We start from the raw sequence: 13,502 nt of genomic DNA on the forward strand, positions 1-13,502 counted from the left end.
ACACTTAGAACTTGTTTGGGTCGTAAAATATTGTGAAAGAGGTAGTGCTGTATTTATTTTTCACTCCTCATATCCATTAGTGGAGGTACGTGCAAAGTATTCGACGGAAATATTACACCATTTATGAGATACGGTCAGTGCTTCGCATGACACATTATGTGGTGTAATGGTCTTCCCTTGACCAATTACAAAACTCAGTAAACATAGGAGTATCTGCCGTAGGCGCTGCTATTGAAGATATAGGACAAGGAAAATGGAAGTGCAGTTGAGGAAGCTGTAGGAAGAAATAATAATAATGGTGACTCGAACGCACCATTTTCGGGTAGCTGATAGAAGAAAGGGCAACATGTATTTAGACCTATTTTAACGGGGGGTAGGACGTGAAACGGGCCGAATTTGAGTAGGAGAGGCGCCACAGGACATTTTAATTTGTACTGTCTATACTTTTACAAATAAATTAATAAAACTTTGTCAGCATGACCAGGAAGAATTCAGGGTTCACACTCATAGCAGAAGTTCAAAGTCATAACAAAACAAATTTTTTTACGTGTGAAATTTCTCATTTTTTCACTTGGTATTGGCTGCATTTGTTGCTGTAGGTACACTTTTCTTCATAAGTAAGAGAGATTCTTGTATGAATTTTGCACAGCATACAAACCATACTTACAGGTTTATGAAACTCTAGAGTTTCCCAGATCTGTTAAAAACTGTGGTAAAAATTGAGATAACTAACAGTAAAATTCGAGTTTTCTCTAAACACGAAGTTAAAAACGTAACAGCCCATTCATTTTTCCATAGATTGAATGAATTCTAAAGTTTCATACACCTGTAAGTATGGTTTGTAAGCTGTGCAAAATCCATCGAAGAATCTCTCTTACTTATGAAGAAAAGTGTACCTATAGCAACAAATGCAGCCAACAGTAAGTGAAAAAAAATCATGACATTTCACATTTAAAAAATATTATTTTTTCGTGTTTTTGAACTTCCACTGCTATGAGTGTGAATCCTGAATCCTTCCTAGTCACGCTGACAAAGTTTTATGAATTTATTTGTAAAAGTATAGACAGCGCTAATTAAAATGTCCTGTGGTGCCTCTCCTTCACGAAGTCGGCCCGTTTGACGTCCTATCCCCCTTAACAATTGCGGACACCAGCTGTGTAGTTGATGTGGCAATACCTTACAAGCATTGTAGACGGAAGAATAAACAAGACATTGTGAAGAGGAGTAGGAGGAGGACGAGGGGGCGCGGGTGGGGGGGGGGGGGGGGGGAGCGTATGAGCCTCTATGGCGACGAACTGTGAGCTTCGGTCGCAGAGGAAGGGGGGAGGGAATATCCGCCATTTTTACTCCAAGTAATTACAGGTTTGGGCCACTTGTCTCTGACCGCACCATATTCCGAGGGGAAGCTGTTAAGTAACACAGATTTGTAACATGAAGCTTTTACATTTTCATCAACAAACCTTGTGTAAATCAGCGTAAACGTGTTATTAGTCACACGTGATGGCAGATTTTTGACTCGTTCAGGTTAGTGGAAACAGCTGTGTTATTGGTCCCGGTTTACGAGGTAACAACTTGAGACCAAGCGCAGATAAAAACCAGGCAATATATTCTGTTCGTCTCAAGACGTTTTCGCCTACTGGCAGGTTGCCACAATTTTCTGTTTCTATGCACACAGATATTCCTTCTTTAAAGGCCACAACGGTCCTCGAGGCCACATATCGCAGTATTCCAAGCAATAATATTTCCAAGTTAACGATATAAATCTCTGAGAGATATCCCAACTCACCTCCTTTCACAAAGACCTTATGGGTTTTCGCGGAAGAAATTAAACTTGGGGCCTATTATTAAGGCATTAGGCTTACATTTGGAGAGAGAGATAGCTTACATACCCGTTAGATTATCATGATATAGTGAATTTCCTTGATCATTTCAAGACAAAACACAGATGGTTCCTCTCTCTCTCTTTCACAACCTAAATTCTCCTTTCCTGATGAACAACATCAGAAAAACGTAAAGCTCTAACTCCATTTCACTCTTTGCACAAAATGGTTTTTTCCATCAGTCATATGTCTCTCAAATAAATTTTAACAGTCGGAGGTGCATAACAAGCCGCCATACAATCTGTTGCAGATCAGTAATCATATCCTGTAAATGCTAGTGTACTGCTGGATGTCGTCGGACAAATATGTAATTATTTTATTTTAAATGTTCAAAAGTGTGTGAAATCTTATGGGCTTAATTGCTAAGGTCATCAGTCCCTAAGCTTACACACTACTTAACCTAAATTATCCTAAGGACAAACACACACACCCATGCCCGAGGGAGGCCTCGAACCTCCGTCGGGACCAGCCGCACAGATTTTACTTTAATTTTATTTTTACAGGCGTACGTATTTCACATTGCAAGCTTCATTCAACCGAAATCAGAAAGCAGTATCTTCAGTTTCGTAAATGTTTTGGCCCGGCACATCCTTTCCAAACAACAACAACATGAAACAATTAATAAAATTGGTTGTTGTAAACAAAAGAGCCACTATGGATGAATCGTTATCGTTCGGAAATGGCTTGATTTACTCAAAGTATTTGCGCTAACTCACTCATTGGCAGATTCTGATTTACACCTAGCAGTCAGCTCAATCTTAATTTTTTTCCAGTGTCATTATGTAGTAAAAAAAAATGTAGACGAGTCTTCCGAAAGCATAAACCAAATCGAAACTATATTTATTTTTTTGACGTCGAACTACATTGACAAGACATTAACTATTACGAACTTGGCATAGTTAAAATTAATCTAGTATAATTGCTACTACGGCAGTTTTTATAATAAACATGTTAGAGAAAACAGAAACGGTAAAACTCAGAGTGTGTGACAATTTTGCAATTAAATGAAACTTTAAGCTAGTGTTAAGCTCCGTGATCACGAAGACACAAAACGCCAAATGAGACATCCTCGAGCTAAGACATACCGTTTGGTAATAATAAAAGAAAGCATCTAAATAATAAGTTTGCAGCGATAGTAGATGCAAAGAATGTTCGAATAAGGAGAATATGCTGAGTTTGGGAAAGATGAAGATTTTAGATTAATGACATTGTAACTGGATATGAGTTCGGGATAGTAATGCAGGTGTCATTATTAAGACCGTAATTTGGAACACAGAATCACAGGTCTCTGCTCGGTCTGAAAGTTTAAGAAAGGATCTCAAATTACTTTCATTCATGGTGGAGTGCTGTCTGGGACGAGGTTAACTGGCAGTCCTTTAGAGGGCCTAATGCCAGATAATTACGTCGAAACTTAATGAGATGCAGTCGACTTTCGTACTTCTAGAGGTCGAGAATTTCTTAGAAGAAGTCGCATATAATGCTGGTCTAGGAAACTTGACAAAAGTGGAACAGTGAGTGAATTTCTAATAAATAATTAGTTCCAGATATCAACTAGGTGAATCTAAAAATACAAAGGGATGCAGGAAGGAAATGACTTCGTGTTTCTTACGGCAAAAGAACATGGAGTTATTAGGAACATAGAGATTACCAGTAAGTAGCACAGCTTTTATTCCAGAGAGATTTTTCTGTCTAGGCGAGAAATGTGGCTGTTAAATACAACAATAAGCAGTATTCAAACATCGAGTCGTATCCAAAGAGGCATATTAACGGTGGTTGGTCCGGTTCACCGATCAGTGTAGGAATGTGACACTACTGTAAAACCCTGATATCAATAAATAATGACACAGAATGCTAACTTATTTTTAAACGAGCAAATACTTTTTCATTTCTGTCACTGATAAACTAAGTTTCATAATACTTATGTGAGGAACCAGAGCACTATAGTAATACCAACATTATTTTTCAGTTTCGAAATGTATTCAGTTATTTGTTTTATTTATTTATTTAACCTGATACGATTAGGGCCATGACGCCCCTTCTTAAATCGGACTAGGGTTTCACACATACAGTGCCAGTTTTACATCATAGTTACCTCAGAAATAATTTTTATATGACAAGTAATACTGAAATTATTTGAGTCTCTATAGCGACAATATGAGTAAGTGACACTGACTATGAACTAATGAAGATAATACTGGCAGTACCTCTAGTGCTGCTGCTGTTGCTGCCAATATTAGTAATAATAGTAATAATAACACTAATAATGACTATAATGACAATAATAACAATAATGATAGTGACAGATAATTTATAGGTGTTCAAAAGTGATTTTTTTTTATATACAGCGAGTTCTGGGAAAAGTATGTATAAGAGGACTGCACCGTCAAGAATACTGGAAAACAGGAAGATCTGGTTGGAAAGAAGGATGTACAAGGGTAATGAGTGCGTACAGGGACGATGGTAATCATTAATGTTACTTTAGCAGGTAAGTCATTAATTGTTTTCGGAAGCGGGAGATGTCATTCAGTTCTGTAATATACTGTGGGATGTTATTCCTGAGTTGGGTTCCTACTTCTGACAAGGACTTCGATTATTTAATATGTAATTAAAAAAGTAACGCTCTCCTTTATAATTAATCAGTACTTGTATCATCAACATCTCTCAAAGTTGTACGTCATTTTATCTATTATTGCGGCGTTTAGGTGAAACATAATGATGGACTAAGAAATCGAAACATGGTTTGTGAGTACATAAATAATAGCAGTCTCACACTAAGAAAGAGTTTTCTTGTTTCAGCTGGAGGAGTTTTCTGATACTCTAGTTCACAGAGCGTTATGCTGGAGTCCGCATGTTGCTGCATACCGTGACAGCTGACATTGAGAGATGCAGGAGAGTCGACACACTGCGTGACGTCAGAGAGGTTGACACTTGCTCTTTGGAGTATCACGAGTGACGGACGCTGTCGTGGCAGCAACGCGAACGGACGCTGCGAGCAGCTTTGAGGGAGGCGTCAGGAAGGAGCTTTTGCCGTTCGAGCCAAGTATCTGTCTACAACAACAACAGCACTGAGACTTTTACGTGACACAGCATGAGGACTGAGGCAATAGTGTTCCTACAAGGAGTTAGCCACTCTGAAAACTCATAAAGATTTATACATATGCCTTACAATCTGGTCTTGATGTCATTTTTAAGCAAAGTACCTCACGTTTTTTAACGTTGTAGCGATACAGGTTGACTGCAACTTCCATTGGTTTTATGGCACACATCACATCAGAAGTAGACTTTTTGTCAATCTCACTGCAGCATCTCACGTGTTGCTTATTGAAAATTGTGGCGTGAACTCTTACTATAAGATCTGTCAGAGAAGCCAATAAGGGTTGTACAAACACTGTACCATTGATGCATCTCCACATGGAAAAGACCAAGAAGTTTCGGGTTCTATGAACGTGGGATCCGTGCAATCGGCGCAACCGGACCTGTCCTTTTCCTGGAAAGCGTTTGTTGCTGTAGTGCTTGCTCAATGTAGAAGCTGAATAACACCGTGGACAGGTTACAACACTGTCCAACTCCCTTGTCAAAAACTGCATTCCTTTAATATCCTTCAACTCTTATAACTGGAACCTGATCCCTGTACAAGTTCGCTCGCTGTATTTTATCCCTGATACCTTCAAAAAATCTAATAGTCTGCTCCACTTAGCATTGTCAAACGTGTTCTATAAATCTTTTAACTTCTGTAGCGAAGAATGTCTTTCATTAGCGCCTTCTTTTGAGATATGTTTTTCTAAACCTTTCCTCAGTGAGGGGCCAGGATTGGCATCATGGCTTATAACAGATATCGCTCATTGTTATTTTGATGCCCACTACATTTCAAGTTTCGATGAAAACAGTGACACCGGAAGAATACAGGTATTGAAAATATGTGGGTAACTGTTGCTTTCTTAAGCTCCGCACATCAGCTGTATGGACATGTATTGTGGACAATGCGTGTCACACACATTTGCCAATTATTAGGGGTTTCTTCTCAGTAGAGAAACTCGTTGATCAAAAATCAGAAACCGAAACGAAAGGGATAATCTCGAAACCTTCATGTGATATTTAAATGTCACGGCGTATTAAAGGTATTTGTATTATGTCGGTTCCTGGAAAGCCACTTCAGAGCTACTCATTACACGGCTTTGGAATAAAAGTTGTCGTTCGCCGCACTGGGTTTGTACATGGCTAATTAATTGCCTCCTATTCTTCCATTAGGAAATGTGTGCGCTGCAATTACGAAGAAAATCGCTTTTCAAGGTTTTCAGCGTAGCTAACCAGTAAGAAATTGATAACTTTGAGATCATAATATATCATCTAGAAAAGTTGGGCGGATATTCGGATGACTGGATGTGTAAGTAGCGTATTCTACATTAAAGTCTGTCACGTATGCAGCTGGGTGTGACTGGCCGTAGAATAACGAATTTTCGACGGCATAATGTACCAGTCGTTGAATTTAACGAAGCTGCTGCAGACGAACAGCCATCGTGGAGGACGAAGACACAGATTCATCACTTGAAACTAGGGAACACCCCTACTATCGTGGCAGGCACATCGTGTGGTCTACCTAAGTGACGGAAGTGGGGGGAGAGACGGCAAGTAGAGAAAATTACCCGATCGGTTCGAGGCATCGAAAAGAGGTTCCTGGTGAGAAACAGTATGCATGAAGGCACGTTTAATAGTACATATTGCATCAACTTATGTACTGAAGCAAGTATGTTTCTTTTTTTCTTATTTTTTTTAACTGAACGACGTACGTTTTGCAACAGCGTTATAAAGCTCTGGAAATGATGTATACAATGATATAATGCTTTTTAGTGTCGGAATTGACTCTTTCTTCAGACATATCTGCAGATAATGCTGAAATCGAAAGGTGAGGCGAGTGGCAAAGGCTATTGCAGTTTAAACATCGTCAAGTAGGTGTCTGATGCCAGGTTCCGTCTTTTTATCAAGCTTGTCGACTGTTCATATGGTTCCGCAAAACGTGAGTATGTACACATACTTGAAATATTTTGCTAAGTCCATTATGATACGCTGCAAGTTAGAATGCAATTAGGCTTAGCACAATCCTAGCTTATCCTTTATAGAGGGTGAGCCAGAACTCTCCGACAAACTTTCAGAGATGGTAGTATGGCCCGAAATAAGAAAAAAAATTCTAGTAAACATGGACTCTAAAAAGCAAATATTACGAGCTATGAGCACTTGCTGGTCTTCGCTACGTGAGAGACGACTGTTCTCTTGCAAACTCTTTTATTTTCATATTTTTGGGAGAGGTAGTATGACCAAAGAAAAGAAAAAAGATGTCCGGTGAATATGGGCACTAAAACGCGTACGGTGAGGGCACTGAGCACTTATTGAGTAGAGGAGAAGTTTTACAGCAGCGAAAACGAGCAGGTGCTCATAGCTCCTAACGCATGTACTTAAGAGTCCTTGTTTATTACTGTACCACATGGGGGAGCGGTGTGAGGTCTGGGTGAACAACTTGCAGAATCAGAATTTGATATATTTATTAATAATTATGTGTACGCTAAAACAAGAAAAACCTCTCTTACAGTGGAGGACATGTGCTTACCTTCCACGTCAAGCTTCACCAATCAACTACAAAAATTGTTAAGTTGTGATTTTAAAGAAACTAAATCCATGGTAAGGATTTGTTCCTTATGATATAACATTAGGAAAACCTGAAATATGATATAAGATTTACTTCAACGTCCACTAGTTTATACTGAATTTAAATATGGGCACACATTCGCTTATTGGTTTACTACAATACATGTACACAAGTATTTAAGAATGAACTGTAATATGAAATACAAGCTTGAATTTAAATTAAAATAAATAGCAACCCAATGATTTACAGTTAAAAGAAATACGATGTATGACTATTTAATAAACTACTTCAAATAGGCCTACAAATAGTCATAGAAGTAACACTGCTAAAATACTTTGATGCAGCAATTATATTTGTCAGTTACAATATACAACATATTCAGAAATGAAATGCAACAAACAGATGACTTAATCTGACGATGAGGCGTACATCTGATCAACCATTACAGTTGCCCGTAATACGAGGGTTGTCCAGAAAGTAAGCTCCGATCGGTCGCGAAATGGAAACCACCGGGAAAATTAGGTAACGCTTTGCACAGATGTGTTGTGTAGTGTCTCTAGTATGCGCATCGATCGTGTCGCATCGCTCTTTTCAGTTTTGAGTGAACAGTGAGCACGTAAAGATGCGTAGGGAATAGCGACTCCCGCCAAGTATGCGGGCCTCGTTAGAAATTTCGCCTGAGTCTTGCAGCCCGCATAACACAACCGTCGAGCAGTTCCTTCTTCATGCCAATTCTCGGCCGCATACTGCAGGGGCAGTGAAGACGCTCCTATAACTTTCCGATGAGAAGTGTTTGATCACCCACAATACAGTCCGTAATCGGCTCCCCCTAAGTCTCATCTCTGCTCACAAGAACCGCAGGCTATGAAGACAATTTTTTTCCACAGATAACAAGCTGCAGAGCAGTGCAGATAACTGGCCGAAAGCACAAGCGGCCGCTTTGTATGACGAAGATATTGGAACGTTGATACCACACTACGACAAAACTCGAAGTTGGAGCTGTGACTATGAAGAGAACTAGGTGGAAGATGTACCTAACTGTTGGAAATAAAACGTTTCTGGTTTTCACTGTGGTTTCCATTTAGCGACCGTTCGGAACTTATTTGCAGGAACACCCTCGTATTACTAACTGGACTGCATCATAGGCCACACGGGTCACTGTACACTTGCACGGCCATATGACGGTGTGCACAATATAAGGTCTCAGGTAATCTGAAAAGAAGTCTGTGTTAGTGCTCACCAATGAACATTATAATTTTACCATACCTATCTTGGCAGAGTTTATTATATTTAGCCTGAAAGGGTCACAACGTTTAGTAATGACCAACAAGAGAAGACAAGCATTCTTTGATTAAAAATGGAAAACTTCGATTCTTTGATTAAAAACCTCAAAGTTCGTTTAACATCTCGTGAATTACCATAACCTGCAGTATATATTACTCAAATCACACTGGGCAGATAAGTTCTGACGATTCAAAGAACCACATTGGTTGATTTTATTGTCACGTGATATCAGAGGCGAACTAAATTCCATTCTAGCTTTAGTGGTGTTAGGAGTGGTAGACAAGAGTTTACGATCTTCAGCAAACCATGTTACAAAAATGCCTTAATAGTATTTGCCTCTGAACTCGCAGGACCTTAGCTCACTTAATGTAATTAAATGATACACTAGCCTTGGGCGCTTGTACGTATTTCTACTTGCACTTACTGCAACGTATGCAAAATACTAGTGCCAACGACTGCTAATTACAGAAACTACAAAACAAATAGACAGAGGCGTCGCATGTGAGCACATACCAGAATCGTTAAAAATAATGGTCGGATTAGTTACACATCTCAAAAAGCGTTACTGCACTTGCTAACGAACAGAACACGGTAAGTGACATAATTTGATTTCCCAGAAACTTCGCTCAGTGGAAGAGGAGCCAAAATAAGCAAGTATGTGTCTTGGCTTGTTCTTAAGATACTCGGTCCTTGCAGAGAAAACGACCGTCAAAGTTTTCCATGTAATTTAAATGCCTCCTAGTGCGTGAGAAACCGAGTTATTGTCTTAATTTATTTTAGTTTTTCCATTTGTCTATCCATTCCCGTGGAAGGTTACTACACGAATATTCCTTATCAAATTAGGGAATACAAGGACGTTATATTAATTGTAAAATTAGAACTGGGTTTCACAGCAAGTGTCATACATTTTTATACAATATATTTGTGCATGGTATTTTCAGCAGTTACAACGTTCCTAAATTCTCATATTCTGATATTGATTTATTGTATCAGTTGAATCGATGAACTGGAAAAGGGATCACCTCATTTTTTTTCGAATCACATTTACCAAGGTAACCGTTCTTTACATCTTTACGCATAGTTTCATATAACAGAGGGTCATGTCCCATAAACATAAGTGCTCGTTAGAAGGGTATCTAGCTACAGAAGCGGCCTTGTCCATTTAAACTAGCGTGTATTGGACATGTTCCAAAACAAAAGAAGAAAATAGACGAACTAAAAGAAATTCTACTATACATACCTGACGAGCACAAACCATTTTACAACAATATCAACCTGTGAACAGTAAAGGATGGACGAGATAAAGATTAAGCATACCAACCATTCTCTGCTATGCTATATTTTGCATCTAGTTGTATTTTGAGTATATTATGAATAAATTTGTATACTCTTAACACTTGTTTTATTGCTTTAATGAAAATGAATAATATAAACTAGCGTAACACAAACTTCCAGCTACAAACACAATGCTGGTTGCCTCATCAGCATCATCAGACTCGGTAAGGGATCATCTCCGGTACATTAATACTCCACTACTGACCATAGTCGATGTCTAAGGTATGTCGTAATGGTGCGTGTTGTTTCAGCCTCGGGGCCAGTTGTTACGTGCCAACTCCAAGACACCATGCTTGAACCTGTTGTGTCTCATGAAACATTTACTTTATGGACTATTAACCCTTTTCCAACTCACCAATTCAGTTCTAATTTCTTATATTTCGCTCTTATCCTTATTCTTCAGGAAGATTTGGTGCATTTTATTGGATGACACCGATATTAGGAACATTCGAAACGTAGAAATACCGAACACCGTGAGCATCGCTTGAAGGCAGGTTTCTCACAGTTACATTTCTTCGTGTGAATCTCAGTCGGGAAAGAAACGTCGTTAGCAGCTCTGAAGATTTCAAGAGTTAGCAATAATTTCGCGGAAAACCACCCATAGCGGATCACCGATACTGGTGCTTTCAGTTGATTATGAATCGAAATACACTAGAGGAATATCATCGAAAACAAGTTCAAATAATTTTCCATTATTTAATTTTTTCTTTTTTGTTAAATTCGTTCACCAGATATACAATAAGCAGACGAATAAAGAGGACGTTCGTTCAATACAAACTGGAAAAAATCTGTGTAGTAATCTTTTATGGAGATGGGAAGGTAAAGGTGAAACAAAAATAACAACAATATAGGGGGGTTTCGAACACGGAGCGCGAAAGTGCGAAGCCGCGAAACTAACCACTGTGTCACAGCTTTGGGGCACTGTTCACTACCCAAAAGGCGCAATTTCGGTTCAGTTCTCATATACGTTTACGAAAAATTTCAACACCAATGTTAACAGTTATGTCACTGTACTCGTTTTCTGAAAAGCTTTCAAAGGCCATTGAAAACTTTTAGGAACCATACTTACCTCAATATCTCGTGTTAATCAAGAGTTAACAGTATTAAACCCGCAACAAAATTACGTGCCCTTCTGCGTTGAAACATTTGCTGAGTTCTTTGTTTTGATATTTTGAAGCATTCACGGAATAAAAGGAGTCCTACGCCTTACTCAATTCGCCCTGCATATGAATCCCTCTGGCTCTTGACGAAAGTCGACATCTACCCTCAGCCACAAGTTCAGTTGACAAGGATTTAGTAAAGGAATCCTGCTCTATGTCGTCTGCCTCAATGTTGGTTTGGTGTGACATCACAACATTTACACTCAAAAGAAACCGTTGATTTAAAGTTTAACTGCTAGTAGTCACCACGTGGGACTAGAAAATACGCGTTACTAGATTGGCTGTCCGGCAGGTCACACCGCTGCCTGCAGTGCACAGGCGCTAGGAACTGTGACTTACCCACCTCATAACTTTTTTGCCACACTGTCAACAGAACAGTAGTCCAATGCTGGGTGGATGTTCGGTGCTTCTGCGTGATTTCGTCTCTGTTGTGTTGTTTTAGTTTTACGTGGGGCGGTGTATTGATGTGTTTTCTGTAGTGTGGGAAATGCAGAAGTAAGAGCCTCCGAGTAGAGTAACTCCAGTCGGTCTGTTAGAAGGGCAAAAGGACACTCGTAAACCATCCAAAATTTCCGTATTGAATCTTCTGAACTTTTTTACTGATGTGGCTAACAGTGACGAAACCACGAATGATATAAATTTTGCGCGAACTCATAAAATGACAGAGCGCAGCTCGTGGTCGTGCGGTAGCGTTCTCGCTTCCCGCGCCCGTGTTTCCGGGTTCGATTCCCGGCGGGGTCAGGGATTTTCTCTGCCTTGTGATGAGTGGGTGTTGTGTGCTGTCCTTAGGTTATTTAGGTTTAAGTAGTTCTATGTTCTAGGGGACTGATTACCATAGAGGTTAAGTCCCGTAGTGCTCAGAGCCATTTAGAGAGCCATAAAATGACAACAAAGCGTTGTGGTATTTCGAAATCGACTTATGCCATATTAATAGTGCAGTAGCATTGGCAGAATCTCTAGTTGTGAGCATGTTTTTTGATTCTGCAACAAAGATATGTAAATCAAAACAGAAATCTACGGAATTTGATGATTTCGACAACAAGTTAATGTGTAGAATTGTGCTTGGATATTACGACAGGTGTGAGAATCAAACGGCTAGAAAAATACAGGTTGATTTCGGTGAAAAAATTAATTCTTCTGGCTGAGAACTCCGCTTCTTGTTTTCTCCGCTCACATGGTTTTTGAGTCAAAAAGTTTAATGGTGGACGGAAATTTTTGATAGAATGCAGAGACATTGCAGCAGCAAGAGCAAGTTTTATGTAAAATGAACTTATTGCGGGCCGAAGACAACAGTCTTTTAGTATACTTCGGTAAAACTTGTATTTTACAAAAGCATACGCACAAATATATTTCACTCAACTTAGAGGGAATCGGTTACGTGAAAACCTACAGTTACTTTGTATAGCATATATATGCCACTTGCGTTATGGATGCAGTTACGAAGGATCAGTAAGAGCTGCAAGTATAAATTTTTCTGGAGTCAGGGAATATTCTCGGTCGTATTAAGGCGAGCCGTCGAAAAAAATACTAGCATTGGCATGCAATTACTCGCACGATGCCGTGCACGGAGTCTCTTGCAAATAAAATGCGTTCACAGGTGGTACGATACAATAACGATGTCTCACATGTTACAAAAATTAATATTACAGTTTTCTAAAGAACTTTCTTTCTGGAAGTTTCTACAGGGTACAACAGAACGCAAATTCTTCAGCGATGACATTTTTGATAATTAATTGAAACCCTCAGCTGCCGACAGGTATGTAGATTGTGGACAGTTGGGAATGTGGGTCTCACGGGAAGCGTGCAAGGGATAAGCCCCTGCAGTCGCTCTATTCGTCTGTGTCCTTGGTGGCTCAGATGGATAGCCGGCACGGTTGCTCAGCGTGTTCGGTCAGAGGGTTAGCTGCCCTCTGTAAAAAAAAAAAAAAAAAAAAAAAAAAAAGAGTTAATCGATCAATGACGTCGTCCGCCCCGAGCAGATGAACAAAAAAAATAAAAATAAAAAAAGATGGATAGAGCGTCTACCATGTAAGCAGGCGATCCCGGGTTCGAGTCCCGGTCGGGGCACACATTTTCAGCTATTTCCATCGTGGTATATCCACAACACCTGTCGGTAGCTGAGGGTTTCAATTAATTATCACTTATTCTAGAGAAGCTGCGAGGTCATCAATGGTATCTGTTCTTTCGAGAGAAGTTCCTATC

The sequence above is a fragment of the Schistocerca piceifrons genome, chromosome 4, assembly GCF_021461385.2.
Source record: "Schistocerca piceifrons isolate TAMUIC-IGC-003096 chromosome 4, iqSchPice1.1, whole genome shotgun sequence".
In the NCBI taxonomy this organism is placed as follows: Eukaryota; Metazoa; Arthropoda; class Insecta; order Orthoptera; family Acrididae; genus Schistocerca; species Schistocerca piceifrons.